Consider the following 7715-nt stretch of genomic DNA (forward strand, 5'->3'; position numbering starts at 1 on the left):
ATTACGGTAAAAGTGGCTGGCTAGCCTAAGTTTATCAGGTCAAGAATACTATAAGGCTATATAAGAAGCTGACAAGTTTAATTGATGAATATATTACTCATATAATCAAGTACTGTAGCCTTAAGCAACCATATAATCATGTAGGAACAAATCTCTAAGGAGAGTATTACCAGGCTAATATATCACAAATAGAGATTTGTTGACAGGCTGGATCTGGCCTAATAGAACTGAACTCTAGCAAAAAGAGCAATGTAACATAAAACAGGCTGGAGTTACTCTGGTAAGACTGCCAGACAAATTCTACTGAAAATATAGAGACCAAGGGGGAAATCCTGGCCAGGATGTAGTAAATATCAAAACTATGGATTTCAGTGGGGCCAGCATTTCACTCTAAATAGTCAGAGCTCCATTAACGTTTTTCAACAAAATTGAAAATATTCTAGCTTGTATGTTCAAAACAACAGAAAATAGTGATACAGGACATGTTTATCCTGTGAAAAAGTTATGCTTCTGGGGATTCCCTGATGGAGATTTGTCTTCAGTGGTGCTATAGAACCTCTAGTCACATGGCATTTGGTGTTCCCAGAAGTATTTCACTCACTGAAGGCTCAGATAACAGCAGTGGGCACAGATTCCACCATCAAGTGGCAAAAAAGTAGAAATGAAGATTAATTAAGGGCACTGACAGAAATATTTGTCACACAATCGGCCCCTTGAAAGCACTCTGCAGCCATGCCCTGACAGAAGTGCACAGCTGCAGAGAACTTTAAAAGTTCCCAGTAGTGTGACAAATCAACCCTTATTTAATGAGGGTTCAGATGAAGGCACTCCAAAGCAGAGCAACTTCATTAACTTTTGTTTTGTCCCTGTGTGTGACAAACTTGTGTTTTGACCCTGGGCTGATGCAGCCCAGCCACGCCACCAGTGCTCTCTGCAGGATGGAAGGGAGGGAGAAAGAGGGGAGGGAGCTCTGGTCTGGGGTTTACCCAGCCAGGCCCCTCCCATCCTGCAGACAGCACTGGAGCTGGAAGAAAGGTCTGCAGACACACAACCTCTCTCTCCTGGATTGGCTCCAAACTTGAGCTCAATTCCCCCCACCCCCAACCAAATAGCAAATGAGTTGGGGGGAGAATGGGGGTTGCTGTAACTCTTGGCACTTTCTGTGAAGTTCCAGGAGGTACAGCAGGGCACTGCAAGTCTGTGACCACCCTAAGTGAACTTGTCTCAAATCACACACACACAAAAAAACCCAACAAAGATTCAGGATTCCTAAAAGGGATAGAAGGATTGGGTTGTTCTTCTAATTCACTCAGCTGGATTGAAAATTCACCCAGTAATAGGAAGTGTTTGTCTTAACTCAGACAAGTTCTAAGGTTCACTGTATGCCCATGCAAGTGCCCCCACTGCTATGCCACCTACCTATGCCCCCCCCTACTTCCCCAACTGAACTGCATGCCCAGTGGGTCTTCCTCCCCTACTGCTGCACTGCATTCCTGAGCAGCTCCAGGCTTACCCTCAGCTCCTCATACTGCCCGACCCCCAGGGATGAGGGCAGGAAGTGGAAATTAGAGGAGGGAAGGGGAGCCTGGACTTTAGCTTCCTTTGCAGCCAGAGTGATGTGAGATCCAGATGGGCAGGATCCCCAGGGCTGCAGCCTAACCTCTTGCAAACTGCATAAGGTGCATGGACTGCCACTTGGACAGCCCTGTCTAATTCATAATGAAAGGCCAGTAATGGAGAGTCCACTGCATTTGGCCAGTGAGTTACAGACATTTTCAATGAATGTATTAACTGCAAACAGTAGTTTAGGATATTGATGCCATATCCACTAAGCCAAACAAAACAAAACAAAACAAAAAGAGGAGAGCTGGCTGGGAGCTGAATTTTCATGAAAAATGTTAAGTTTTTTAAATCTGTTTTTCATCCCAAATTGGGGAAAACAGGAGGAATCTGAGCCAGAAGCCCAGGCTTTCTCTGCAACCTGCCAAGTGGGCTGCTAGAGAGACTTTCACAGATTTGCAAATTCACAGAAGTTTAGGGATGGAAGGGACTTTGACTTTATTGGGTCTAGCCCCCTTGCTCTGGGCAGGAAAGACTGCTGGGGTCAAATAACCCCAGCAAAGTGTGCATCCAGTCTCCTTCTGAAGATCTCCAGGGTAGATGCCTGCACCACCCCCCGCTGGCAGTCTATTCCAGAGTCTCATCAACCAAACTGTGAAGAAGCTTTTCCTTTAAAAAAAAAAAACAAACTTTCTTTCCTGCAAAGCCATGGGAATCCCAACTCTTAACACAGCCCACATGGCAAGCTATTAAGAAACTGGGGAACTTTGGAGCCAGGGCTCCTAGGTTTACATGGAATCTGAGAAGCCATTTCTCCTTGACGTTGCACTTGTCAAACTATTCAGAAACCCTGGAAGCAGAGAGGTTTGCTGACAGGTAACCCATAGCATAACTAATGGGGGCTCTTAAGAAGGTGACCAAGTTACAAGTCCTAGACACCACCTTTTGGAGGGACTGCAAATATAGTTGCTGCCCCAACTCGCAGCTGGCTGAACTAGCATCTGTCACTGGCAATGGAGCAGCCAGTGCTGCCCCAAATGCTGCCATTGCCCAGAGCACAGAACTGACCTATTATACCTATGAGGAAATGATTACTGCCCATCAAAAGATCTATCAGAAATCACCTTATTTGTGCTGAAGGTGTCAGTTGTAAGGAATCAGTACTTTCCAATGAAACACAACTGCACTGTAAAATTAACAACTATCTCTACGCTGACATCATGACGCAAAGTCAAGCACCTATGGTCCTTCTGTGTTCTCTGTTTCTCCCCTTTTCCTTCCTCTCTCTCTTCCCACAATGACTTGCTATGGATATTAATAAAAAGTACTAATATCCTAGATTCTTCTTCTTGATTACAGTTTTGATTGCTCATTAACAGGTATCATGTTAATACTTGCTTTCTATGATGCTTTCTCTGCTTCCTTTCATTTCAATATTTTTCCTAAATAAAGGCCTTGTTACAAGGTAATTTTAGGTGGATCCTAGAGTCCTTAACATCTGTCTTGTCTGCATATTAATATCTGACATTGGTTTTAAGTATTTGTTATGTGGCTCAAAATTATGCCACTCCAGGGCAGGATTATCTCTGATCCATGTTATCCAGATCATGCTGCACTAAGATTCAATCACTCCTTATACCTTAGTGTAAACACTGCACCAGAGCCCTCTCCCCTTCTGGACCAGATCAGGCCAACTGTCCCTCCCACCCCAGAACCTCAGATCCCTGTTCACTGCTCCCACCTTCCACCCCCTTACTTGCCTTTAGCTGCCCCTGTCTCTTGGGAGCAAGCAGGGCAAGGTTAACTTTCCCGCCCAGCCACTGCTACTGCTACTGTCTGGGCCAGCTCAGCTCAGAGAAGAGCAACAGCCAGGCAGCAGTGGCTGGGGAGGCACGTTAACCCTTCCTTGCCTGCTTTCCCTGGGACAGACAGCCAGGAAGCTACAAGTAGGTGGGGACAGGGCAGGACCAGGGGAGAACCCCAAAGGGTGGGGAGGGGGAACCAGGGGAACTCCGAGAGGCAGGGAGAAAGCCCAGGCTGGGAGGTGGGATTTATATCTTTTCAGTCCTCCAGGCCTCTGCTGGCCTGAACATGTGACTGCTCCAAACTCAAGCTAACACTATTACGGATCAACGCCTGTGTTGTTCATAGTATAAGGTGTAACAAAGCCCTAAAGAGTGTAATTAAGGGGTCTATTTTATCAAGATTCTTATATAAAACTAACACCAATGTTTCTATCCTGGCTTCTTCGTTGTTGTGGCAAGCTCTGTGCTAATGCATCAGTATTATTTGGGGAGAAGAATTATGTTTTGGTAGTTAAGGAACTAAAATTAGATTCAAGAATCCTGAATTCACTTTCTTACATGCCTTTTGGCCTGATGTGTGACTTTGAACAAGTCGTTTAAATTCCCTGGCCTCTGTTTTTCCATATGTAAACTGAATAAACTGTGAAATAATGAAATCGGCCCTCCTTTGTTCTATGAATAAAAAATCCTAAAAGTTTATTTAATCTGATCATAGCTAGAAGAAGAAATTATCATACTTAAAAAGCAGGTTTATCTTATGATATAAGTGACTCATACACTTAATTAAATCAAATATATCCAGTAAAAACAGTGTTATAAGACAAATTTGAACTATAGAAGCCAATTAATTTTTGCACAGTATTCTGTTGATGGCTGTCGCAGGGCACCTCGGTGCCCCTGCTCCTAGAGTGGAGAAACTGCCAGGGAGCAAGTGAGCGCGCCCTGGCCTGACATAACGAGCCCAGCTGAGGCTTGCTCAGGTAATGAGCGCAGCTGCGGGTTGCCGGAGCAACCAAGGGGAACCAGCTGCCTGTAGGAGGCAGGGCCTGGCCCTTATAAAGCTCAGGGCTGAGGCCAGGCTGGCAGTTCTCTGCTAGTAGCCTGGGAGGCAGGAGCTCCCTCAGCCAAGATATGGGGAGAAGCCCGATGGGCAAGTACAGCTCATGATAGCCCTGAGAGGATTGGGCACTATGGTTTAGCCAGAGGGCTTTATGTTTGTGTTATAGCCAGGAGGTTCTAGTTTACGTTTGGCTCTGTTGTTACACCCAGAGGCTTGGGTGAGGCTGTAGGGGTTGGAGGAGGCTTCAATTACTCGCACGCCAGTGCGTGAGCAGCTGGCAGTGAGGAGCGCGGCCAGTGGGTCGCGGGCGCAACCCATAGGTTGCGGATGGGGACCGAGACCCCGGATTGCGTGTGGAGGAACATAGCCCCCGGCCCCAGGAAAAGGGCGGTATTATTGAGTAGCCCAGTGCAGGCACGGCGAGCCCCAGAGAGGGGGGAACGCCCTTGTACAATATTGAGTAGCCCTGTGTGGGCACAGCGAGCCCCGGAGAGGGGGAACGTCATTGTGTATTATCAAGTAGCCCAGTGTGGGCGCGGCGAGCCCCAGAGAGGGGGAACGTCATTGTGCTTTGCTGAGTAGCCCAGTGTGGGTGCACGGGCATAGCGAGCCCGGCCGCAGGCTAGTGCGGCAATACCCCTCAGACCAAGGCAGGGCGCTGCGGTTGCCCCTGAGAAGACAGGGAGTAGCAGCGCAGTGAGCCAGAGTCAGGGAGGGTATCCGTGCGGTTGGCCCATAGGACCGGAGGCCCGCTAGAGAGTCCCGGAGCGGAACCATACCAGCAGGGAAGGCCCAGAGTGGGCCAGACGAGAGTCCCAGCAAGAGGCTGGGCATGAGAGAGGAGGCCCGGGAAGCGGGCGTATAGACCGAACAACGTCCATTACATCTGCGAGGCTTGGGGCGTGGTATCAGGGGAGGTAGGAGCCACGCATAGCCCATAAGGCTAGGGCGCTTGGGTAGCGCCCGTTGCACGGGGAGACCCACGAGGGGTCCAGGAGCTGACAGGCCTGAGGAAACACAAGGCAGCCTCCCTACTACATATTCAATCAAGACGTGGCGGGTGAGAATGGAGGGTGCTCTTGGGCCGGAGTAGCGCAGTGAGAGGGCCTTGAGGAAATCACGGCCCTCCGCGAGGCCCCCGCTGTGACAATGGCATTCCTATTAAAGTCATAAAGTCAAGTATCTCAAATGTTGTTAAACCATATAAAATGAAGAGCAAAACTTTCAAATGTGGCATCATAGTTATGTTTCTAAATCAGTTTTTAGGGACCTAAGGTAACATGGCCTTATTTTTCAAAAGTATTGAAGTCCAGTAAACCTTAGAGACCTTAAAGGATTGGATGTATGAAGAACCTCAGTAGGGTACAAAAGTTTTACTTTGGTGCCTAACTATGAATGTGAACGTTTTGGCAAAGTGATTTGACTGCGAATAGGTATTGTCATATGCTTAGGTGAAAATGGCAATATTTAAGAAGATCGTGTTATGTCTGTGGTAGAACTTTCACAGAATATCTTCTGGATTTTTTACTTCTAGTTTATTCAAGTTTTACAACATAAATTGGTATCTGTATGCTCACATATATATATTTTGATCTCCTTTTCTTTTCCCAGTGACAGTTTAAAATTATTTGTATATTGAGGGGAAAAAAAGATGTTCCAAAGTATTTTTAAAATCCCCAGATTTTAGTAATGGAAAATCAAAATGTTGCAACCAACTGCCTTACTTGTATGGCTCCCTATGACTCCTGGCCCTGTTCAATATTTATATGCAAGACCTAGGAAAAATGGTGAGATTTAATGTACTCAAATATTTCCAGATGCTATAGTATTTTACAAACTATAATAGCAGCACTGTCATCCTCTTATTCCAATGTCTAGTCAAGACCAGCACATGAGTGAAAAAGATCTGGCTGGAGATAAACCCAGTTGCATTGACATTTTCTAATGCTGGAATAAAGAATGTAGGACAAAGCTTTCTTGAGGACTAGCCCACCTCTAGAGCTAATTCCCACAAATCTTCACAGCTTCCCAGTCCAAATGTGAAGTACATTTTTGTGGTCCTGTGTTTCCATAAAACAACACCTAGCACATCCATTTCTGGCTATGGGACAAACATTCTCACAGTTTTTTCTACTGGAAGAAGAAACAGAAGGAAAGTTGTTTTGAGAGGCCTTGATCTTTTTGAAGTTTTATTTTGGTTTGATTTGTTTTTTTTTGTTTTGAAAAGATGCTTGGATACCCAGGAGAAGCATGTGGTATAAGATTTGTCTAGAAAAGAATGGAAAGAAGAATTTGTGTTATTGTAGACTGTGGTGGGTGTGGAGAGATTTAATTCCAGCACTTTTATTTGTCCAATCTGAGCGCTGTACAAACACATAAAGTAATGTAAGGAATGCAGCTTTCTGCCATGACTTATGATTAGTGCTGTCATCACCTCTTGCCAGAAAGGCAGGAGCCAGAATTCAGGTATTGACAGGTAAAATACCATTCAGATTACTTTTAAGATCTGATGTTGCTTCTAATCAGATTTTACTTAGATCTGTCTGTATTCTTGGAGACAGCAACCCCTTCTCACCATTACCATCCTAGGCAAGAACCTAACTTAGAGCAGCTACTAGTCCTGCAAAAAGAAGCAATATCTTATCTTCCTGTACTTTAAGATGATATCAGGTAAGAAGCAGCCGTTTATCATAACACAAATCTTGTAACGGAAGTACCTGTATAAACAAACTTGTCTTCCTTTCCCTTTGCAACTGGCTTGCTCACTTGACACACAAAGTACAGCTGCACTTTGAAACATTTCAACTGTTACATCTGTCCTACTGTTGGTCTCTAACAGATACTCACCAAGCCCATGGTGAGCCTGTCAGTAGGTATATTGCACCCATGCTGCTGTGGCATTTACAAGTGGGAGGGTGTAACAGAATTTATCCTGTGCTCCTCATTCACATGGTGCCATGAAAACTGGCACATTCAAAGCATCAATTTTACAAACCAAAAATTGAATAATGGCAAATACACATGATAAACTATAGCTATTAAACAACCCCTCCAGGCACATGTGCAAGGAAGTATGGGATATGTGTGACAATATACAAGTCATACAAATCTTGGGTACACATCTAAATGTTCTTGCAGATTTCTGAAGATATGAAGATACCTAAGTGCTATTGATTAATGATAACTAGATGCCTAAGGGCCTTTTTACACATTACATTGTAATCTGCTCAAATGTTGATGGGTGTTAGCACTAGCTTGAGTTTGGAGCAGTCACATGTTCAGGCCAGCAG

This window comes from Alligator mississippiensis, chromosome 1 (genome assembly GCF_030867095.1).
Source record: "Alligator mississippiensis isolate rAllMis1 chromosome 1, rAllMis1, whole genome shotgun sequence".
Taxonomy (NCBI): domain Eukaryota; kingdom Metazoa; phylum Chordata; order Crocodylia; family Alligatoridae; genus Alligator; species Alligator mississippiensis.